Here is a 9621-nt window from a genome sequence, read left to right as displayed (position 1 = left end):
TTTTCATTAGAGTCATGGTAATAGTTTCCAATAAAACAAAAAGTAATACATTTGTCTCTGTGTTATTTGTGTATTTAGAGAAAAAAAATAGACACTATTTTGTCATAGATTCTGTCCTTCAGACAAACCAAATTAATCGGGTCTATTATCATTGATAATTTACTTTTAATTCATCGTGAATTGGAGGAAAGAACGTAATTAATTTCCTCATTATTATCTTCATTGTATTGTTGATTGATTACATGATTTTAAAAAAACTGTTGGGATAATTCGCGATGAAACATCGTGAGTAATTTCGTGTTAAACATTGAACCTGCTCTACGGGTCCTTTTTTTTTTAAAAACAATAATAATGATAATTCAAAACATAGAATTCAAACACAGAGTCATAAAGGGAAATTTAATGACATAAATGTGAGTCAACATGAGCAGCTGTCTGCCAGGAGGCTGTCGTAACCAGCTCCAGTTCCTTTGAGTATCGTGTCTGCTGAGTAGGTCTAATACATATTTGGCTTCAGGAGAAAGTGTTTTTTTCTTTCTTTCTCGTCATTTTTAGCCCGAGTGCTGCGGATCATTGGCTTTTTGTTGCCGTGTTTTCTTTGCTCTCTCCGAGAGTTTGTTCTGTCGGTTCCGGGCCATGGGAAAGAGCCACCACTCAACCTTTATATACCAGCTCTGGATATTCTGGCACAAACATGGCAAACATCTCATATGAAGTCCACTGTCTTATAAAATCAATATAGATCTCCTATAAACAAAACAAAACAAATTATTGTGGCTATAATAAGAGATATACAATTGCTACAATATTAGTTTTAGCGGGGTTGCTAGCAGGCACTCCCACTCCAGAGGTCATCATAATAACTTCCATTGTAAACAACAACAATGTGATAATAATACTAATAAATAAAGTGATTATTTGTAGGACAGATTATGAGAATATGGTGGCCTGGAGCAGGAATCTGGTGAGGACAGCTCTCGTGTCCCCCACCCCCTACACTCTTCTTTGGGCTCATGTCAGGGTAAATTGTTTTGAGCAGAGAGCACAGAGGATTTCCTGAGCATAATCTGAAACAGTCGCTGCTAGCATTACTGCCTGATTGCAAAGATTGCAGGGCTGCAGGGCTGCAACGCCCGGCTTCAGTGGAGGGACCTTGAGGTATTCTGCATCTCAGAGGCCCCTCTCTCTCTCTCTCTGAACCCCTCAGGTCTACTAAAAACACCAGGCTGTGCTCCCCATCTATCACCTGGAGATCCATATGCTTGTGTTTGAGTGATGTGAATGTCTGAATGTCCTCAGCAGACCTTCCATCATCAGGCTTTTTGGTCAGTGTTTCTTCTTTTTACATTTCTAAACTAATATGTGAGAGTCAGTGGTGGGAGAAGTATTCAGATCATTTACATGAGTCAAATTAGCCACATTTTAAAGTAGTCAATATTATGTAAAAGTCCTGCATTACAAATTTTACCTAAAAAGGTACAGAGTCATTAGCAGCAACATGTACTTTAAGTATTGGGCAGAATACCCCTGTCAGTCAGTTATTATAATGCTATTATTTATGTCATTGTTGGATCGTTATTGTTATGTTTTTTAAATATTTTATATGCTGTTTGGTTGTTTAATCTATAACAGTGCATTGTATTTTTCGTGAATGTAACGTATTCTATATATTTACAAAGGTTTAGATAAACTTAGTTCTAAGTTATATTTCCCCCAGAATTGTGATAGAGTAGAAGTGAAAAGTATATTCTTAAACTTGATTGGTTTGAAAGTATTTTTCTGGAACATTATATATTGCTGGCAAAATAAGTAAAAGTAAAAGTTAGGAAAAGCGCAGTTAGGTATTTTAGGTTTGCTACTTAAGTAAATGTAGACTTAATGTACATGAAACCACAGGTGAGATTACATCTAGATTTTAACTTCAAGAAATGTGACATATGTGTTCACAAAGACAAAACATAGCCCACACCTGTGAATCGAACAGTATTGGCCATATGCCACATTCAGTAGAGGTCAGCAGAGAGCAAAGGTCCTACAGATCATATAGAGTTCTGACAACAACACCTGTCCTTGGCACTCAGTGAGGCTAAATATTCACAAATTAACAAACAGGTGATCACAAAGCCACCAAAGAGACTCCTCATACCTGTTAATCTAATGACAACATGTCCGGCAGCATACAGACACAGCCAGGATTAAAAAGGCTCTGTGCCACATGACAGAAAGAGAGGCTATCAGAGTCACCTTCAGGATGTGCAGGAGACTAAAATCAATCTGAAACGGAAACTCTGAGAGTGCTTTTAATCATACTCGAATCCCTCGCTTCTCGAATCCGGAGGGACGACTGCAGCCATAAATCTATCTGCTGTATCAGCCACTGTGTCTTCCTCTCATCAGCCATGCAACAAGTGCAAATGGTAGGGGTGCTCCGGCCTATAGGCTAGATGACAAAAGCTGGAGGTAATGTCAGCCTGTAGCACACCGGTGCCAGCAACAACAGCTGCTGATGGCAAACAGAGTCTGAGTCATCAAAAGGGCATTTCATTTCTCATAGGTATAAGTGGCAGTGGCTCTAAATCAACAGCAGGAAGGGCCCTGATGTGTGCAAATAAACATGTAGAGTAGTCTGCATGAGCTGGCTTAATGTCTTCTCCGGCATCAGAGTCTGTGTGCATCTCCTATAAGGACAAAACACAAAGATGCAGAACTTTTGGTTGCCTTTCCATGGTCTGGTGCCTGCAGGTATCTTTACCACACACAGGAGCAGCATGTGAGACAGTCCTAGGTATCCATAACCACTGGCTCTATGAGGGGTGTGTGTCAGAGAAGGGGAGACGGGGAGAGAAGGGAGCGAAGGGAGAGAAGGGAGAGAAGGGAGAGAAGGGAACAGGCGGGTGATGAGGGACAAAAGGATCTTTTCAGGTCTGCTTCAGAGGGGCAGGAGGGGCGGTGGTGTGTGTGTGTGTGTGTGTGTGTGTGTGTGTGTGTGTGTGTGTGTGTTGGGGAGGGGAGGGGGGGGGGGGGGGTAGAGAGATTTTCTTACCAATGATGCATGGATCTGACAATGTTCCTGCCTGGACATACCCAGAGGCAGATGCAGTGTGTGTGTGTGTGTGTGTGTGTGTATGTGTGTGTGGACTTGGCCACACTCACGTGTACCAGACTTGGAGGGTGGGTGTACCAGAGGAAATAAAACTGATTAAAGTTACAAAAAATATTCTAGATGGCAAGGGGTCTGCTATATTTCTATGACATAAGTATAAAGAGATCAGAGGGATTATGCTACTGTATCTGATAAATGTTAATTATACTGATGTGGGAGCCGTGAGCCAGAGAGTAGGAAGCCTTTCGTCCAACAGGAAGCTCCTTGTGACAGAGCTGAAAGAAATATTTATCTCTTTCTTCCAGTCGGATGAGTGATGTATGACCCAGAGTTCAGACATGAGGAGAAGGAGACTCTGCAGACGATCCCACCTATTAAGGTGTTAAATAGCATGTTGTGTGTCAAATGAAGGACAGCATCATATACGTTACCTGATGAAAGAGGGATATTTTGTAATACGTTACAAGGGGAAAAGACAAAAGGACAAGATAAGACATGTGCAATGTCTACGTTAAAGGACTTGTGTATAAAAAATGTGTCCAGAAGGAACAGGATCATATAACAAACCAACCCGTTCTCCTCCAGAGACAAAACCCAGCTCTGGTTGCTAAGAATCAGATATCTATATTTTCGGAGCCTGGAGAGAAAGATAATAGTGGCATTAGTCTCATATGTTTGATCAGGGAAGTAACATCAGTCTGGGATGTTTTTTGGATACATTTGTGAGGACTAAACTGCCTTTCTTAGTTAGTTACACCCTTGCAAAGCTAAATTAAAACAGATCTGTTCTATCCAAAACACTACAATATTCATAATATGTCCTTGTTATGGGATGTATAGATGCCTGATGAAGGACGGACTAAGAAAAGATTGAATCAAGAGGAAGACAACTGAAAGTAGGGGGCAGGAGCAGTATATAATATACTATATATAGGATTGTTATTAGTTTACTATCATACTGAAGTGGAAATAAGAGTACAGGTGCAAATATCCAATCCATAGCTTTCTTAAATGTTCCTCAAAGAAAATGTATCACCTTTTGCAATCTTTAAAGGTTAAGACTGGTGTTATTCGATACATTTCCTACTGTCAAAAACAAAACAATGAAAAGGCCCAAACTAACAATGCGTTGGATGTGTGTCGGCTCTCAGCCCATTGGTTCTTACTGAAGATGTACATACTAGTTTCATTTCTTAAAAAGGTTCTACATTTATCATAAATAGATGTTTGCTGTAATCTTTAGCAAATGTTACTCAACCAGAAATAAATAGTGCATCTATTGGGGACTATTTTCAGCTGTAGATTAAAACACAACAGATGCTCTAAATGTATGTGTACTCTATAGCAGGTGCAGAAACAGCTATAAACAGAGTTATACTGTGTCCTACATAAATTAAAGTATTGATGGTTTATTATACGTGGACAATTTTTTTAATCAGACAATAAAGAGAACAAAATAAAAAAGACAGAAAACTCTTTAATTTAAAGCAAATGTCTGGTGATATTCTATATCGTACTTATTCTCAACAAATCCCATCAAAAAGACTAAAACCAACAATTAATTGATTCCATTAATTAAGTAATTAATTGGGTGACATGTTCCTTCATGATGTTGAATTCAATCCCACAAACACTGTTCTGATGGCATAAATTCACACTGATTAATCCACGGTGGAAAGTAGTCTCTAACAAATGCACAGTTTACTTCTGTTTAAGCAACATTGGATACAAAACTACAGTACCCAAATGTTTTAGTAAATTACTTAACCTTTAAAAAACATAAAACTGTATATTTGTCAGTTGAACCAATAGGCTGAGAGTCACAGGCAGGGATGGAAAGTCCCAACTTATTGAAAGGTGGAGTAAGACATAGTTGGTTTTGGTCTTTTCTTATTGTTGGCAATAAGAAAAACATAGAATAACGCCATCCTCATCTTTTGAAATTATTTACCAACGTTAAAAAATATGAAATAAAAATTCACAAAAAAGCATCTCAAGTCTAGTTTCTCTTTCAGCATTGGACATCTATAATGGGTTTGGTATCATATAATGGGCATTATTTCACAATATGATTAATAATTGATAATTCTGCAGACTGTTTTTGCTTGTTGTTCTGCTTCTTCTCTGTCCAGCAAAAAAGATCCACGAGTATAAACCCAGACACATCACTTCTCCGGGCTGAAGGGGCTTTCAGGGAGGGGCAGGGGTGGCAGACACAACAAGAGGAAGTGGTATGGGATATGGGATAATGAAATATACCTCACACTCCCAAAGGGCATCACCTCACCTATCCTGGGGCTCACAAATAGCTCAAGTAACCAAGCCCCCCTACTTCACACACACAATCCACCCCCCCGCTATGCCCAAACCACACCACAGCTACGCTCCACCAAGACCCTGGAGCTACATGCAGTTTGTACTTTATTTGTTTGCCGACGTTGGAGTGACAGCAGCCGAATCTGAGCTGCCATCTCGTTCCCCTCGCCCTTCATCTTCATGCTGCAGAGAGGGAGGATAAAATACCCTTCTTGGTTTCCACACAGAAAAAAAAGGAAAAATATTCAGGAAATGAAAGTTGTAACATGATCCTCTGTGTGCCAAACGTCTCCCTGAGCAGGGACAAAAGGCCCAGAGAAAAGCTGCTGCTGTGCCTATTTTAGCCTGCAGATGATAGAAGAACAGGGAGGGAAACACAGAGGGCAAGGAGAGAAGAGAAGGCATGAAATTAAGATGAGTGAGGGATTAGGAATTATTAGGATGCAGTGGGGGATGAACTGAAATTATTTCCTCAGACAGTGAAAGAGGAGGAGGCTGCTGCAGTGATGAAACTGGAGTGCTCCGGCAGCCCTCTGTGCACAGAGCCCCACATCCCACAGATATTCATGCACCAAGCAAAATAAACTTCCCATTCCGGCCCTGCAGTATGTTTTCCAGCGTGCCTCTCCTGAGAGGAAGCCTTCATGACTCCTCATTCAGGGCCACAGCCCACTCGAGTGAATCCAAGACAAGGGCAGAAAGAGAGAAAGATCGGCGTGATCAAACACATTCTGCCTACTCATACATTCAGATTTGTATTAATGAAGCAGAAATAAATCATACTTTCTTCTCTTTCTGCTGTTTGGTGAGAGTGTGTTCTTCCCTCCAATAACTTGTGTGCCATGGCTGATCACCAGGGCATCCTGGCAGCATAAGGAAGGGGAAATACTCCGCTGGTCCTCTCAATGCTGACTGGTGCATTTGCAGCATGGTGTCAGCGGCCGGTGGTAATTACCAGGCTCTCTCTGAGTTACCGCTACACCAATGTGCCACCGGCTCTGGTATGCCAGCTAAGCTCTGTTATTAGGCACAGAGCTGCCACTGGACAGTAGGCGCTACTTCAGCAGACACAGAGTCTGCCTGTCCATCTATCCATCTGTCTGTTTGTCTGTCTATACATCCATCCATCCATGTAGTCTGTCTGCATGATGAATGATTGTTTTATACTTACAAAGTATAGGCCGGAGTGCTAAATTAGTAGGATCGTTGTCCTATGTAAGAAACATGTTTATTATATGTGGCAGCTATAATTACTCAGAGAAGAGTTGTCATCTGGCTCCAAAAAAATGACAGAAATGTCTTTATCAAGGCTGCATTTTGGAAAGACTTTTGTGTAAATCCAGTCACCCATCAAAGAAGGAGCAGAAGAGAGAAAGCCTTCTCATCATCCTCCGGCTGCATGTCTTCACACTGCCTGCTGCTGCCTGTAGAGAAACCTGGAGAGAAGAAGCAGTTTAGTTATCAGATCAGATATTTAGACCTGTCCTGAAGATTTTACATTTACATTCAGCACTTTGTTTCCCTTCATCCAAGTAATACCCAGACAGAGACACTTTTAAAGAACCACATAGAGATAGTTTGAACATTTTAAAAATAAGAACAAGTTATGGTTGAGTAAAGTAATGTTTTACTGAAAGAGTACTCAATAACATTTACAGAAAGACACATATAAATGTATTTTTAAAAATAAGTATAGATTACATGTTTCAGTTGCTTTGACATATCTCTCGAATGATATGCATTATTCTCCATCACAGTGGGACATTCTCAAATTCGTAGTTTCCCACAGTCTCTGCATTTTGTGTTGCTTTTCATACATAATTAAAATGTTTAAAAAGTGAAAAACATCACAGTTGATGCAAGTCTGACACTTTGGTTTTGTCTCGTTCAGTCATAAAACAACTTAACACACAACAAACGCACACAGATTCAAACCAACGTAAAACATGAGCATATAGACACAAAATGTAAAGAGCATATGAAACCGATAAAAACACGCAAAGTTTAAATATCTTATTTCCATAGTGATCTTGGTCTGTCCTAAATCACGACAACAACTCAGACTGCTGTGCTCCTGTTACAGTACTGACTGGGACATGCAGATTACAGCCGATGCAGTATTATTCATGATACAACAGTATTTCATATACTATATAAGTGGAAACATAAATCAGGGAGCTAGTTTCATACAGTAATTGATTACAGTGACTTCCGATTGTTTTTATCAGCAATTATGATCTTTTTGCTAGTGGTTCTGAAAAGGTGTATGAAAAGCACAACGTATATTATAGTTATCACCTCTAAAAATGTAGGTTTTGATCTGATTGTGGATATTAGTTACAGACAGAGCTAAAACACGATGAATAATCTACTCATCTGTCTATTTTTATACAATATCTAAAACAGGGGACTATACTGGAATGTATATGTGACATAAACACAATGGTTTTGGTTATATCCAGGGTATTACAGTACGTCGGAGTCAGCTACAATACATTACAAACAAAAGAAACATGGGGGCTGCAAAATATATAAATAAAAAATATTTGATTAGAAATCACGGGGAACAAACCAATACAATAACAAAAAGTGTCAACTCTGAATCATTGATAATATAATTTAGGGGGATGAAAAAGGGGAAACTAAGATGTGAGTTAGTCAAACATTTCAGAAGAAGTGCAGTAATATTGCGGCATAGTGCGATGCATTATGAAGTGACGTTGGATAGTCGTAGTGTGTCAGATAAAGTTGAGCTGATAATTAGGCAGGTAGTTCAGTGACACTGAGACTATTTGGACTTTCTGATGCTGCAGGAGATACCACATGAACGACAGACGAGGGTCTCTGCTTCAGGCTCTCCGTCTCAGAGTCTGGCAGGTTTATAACTATAACTCAAGAGCATGACTGAGAAAGGCTCAAGGTGTTGAACTTAAACTTGGCGACAGCTGCAGAAACTGGAGACCAAAGAGTTTAAATATAGACCCCCTTAAAAATCCCAACTGGTGCACTTGCCCTGCCTCAACACTTTCTTACACATGTACGTTCACACCTTCCTTTCAGTGATACTGTACACTCATTTACACCTCTAAAGTTACTTGTGGTGTACCTGTAGTCTGTTTGTATGCACAGTCAAAAATGCATTTAAAGAGCTCTTTGTACAGTTATTGGTTTTCTTAATGTAGGTTAACTATTCTCTAATTCAATAAAGCCTAAATGGAGGTCTGAAAAAAAGCCAAAATAAAAAAAGACGTCCTCCATTGTAGTCTGAGTGAAATCATTATTTATTTTTCTAATAAAATTAGTAATTGAAGGCAATGTTGGCAAATATGATGTTTTTCATTGATATATTGATATATGACTAGTGTACAAAACCGCCTGGAGAGCTGCTGAGTCGTTTCTTCTTCACTATGGATCTTGTCCACCATCTTATGGTTAAAAGGCAGTACTACAAGTACAGACATGACAGTTCCAAGCGTATATTTAATTTTTTTAAGTAAATAAACTTAGAAAAGACAGCTTGTCTTATAAAAGTATATAATCGTATATGATGTTTATAGTTAGGTTTAATGGCAAAAACACCCTACATTTCATGAAAAACATTTGTCACAGTGCTGATCTGAGTAAGTGAAAGATGAGCATTTAATTAAAAAATGTAAACTTTGTAAAATGCTTTATGTAAAAGTAAATGTTAAACATATCATATAATTAAAACAATTTATATGGAAATACAATAAATAAAAACAACGGAGACATTCAAATAATTATGATAAGCATATAAAATAGCATAAACATCAATTTCACAGCACTAGTTATATTCAAAGTCATATTTTTAAGATTACTGAAGAAAAAACATTTAATTTGAGGGGTCAAGGCCTTTCACAAAAATAAAACAAGCACTTCATCATGAATATAGTCACATTTAAGAAACATTTATAACTTCTAAACAAGTGTACAAAAGGTTTACTTTCTAAAGGTGCAATAATAATTTAACATCTTTTCATTTTTTTTGCGAAAACCCACATAAATAATTGATGTGTGTAGTCAGTGTTTTAGTTTAATAGTTAGAAGAAATGAATGCTGATGAATTAGTCACAGAAAAGAAAGCATATTTTTGAACTAACAGAATCTCATTCATTCATATCTGGATAAAATATAACAAGGCTTCTATAGAAAATCTCTTTCTTTAGTTGCCGTCTCCATCT

This window comes from Cyclopterus lumpus, chromosome 22, assembly GCF_009769545.1.
Source record: "Cyclopterus lumpus isolate fCycLum1 chromosome 22, fCycLum1.pri, whole genome shotgun sequence".
NCBI classification, from domain to species: Eukaryota; Metazoa; Chordata; class Actinopteri; order Perciformes; family Cyclopteridae; genus Cyclopterus; species Cyclopterus lumpus.
Note: the sequence above shows the minus strand (reverse complement) of the source record.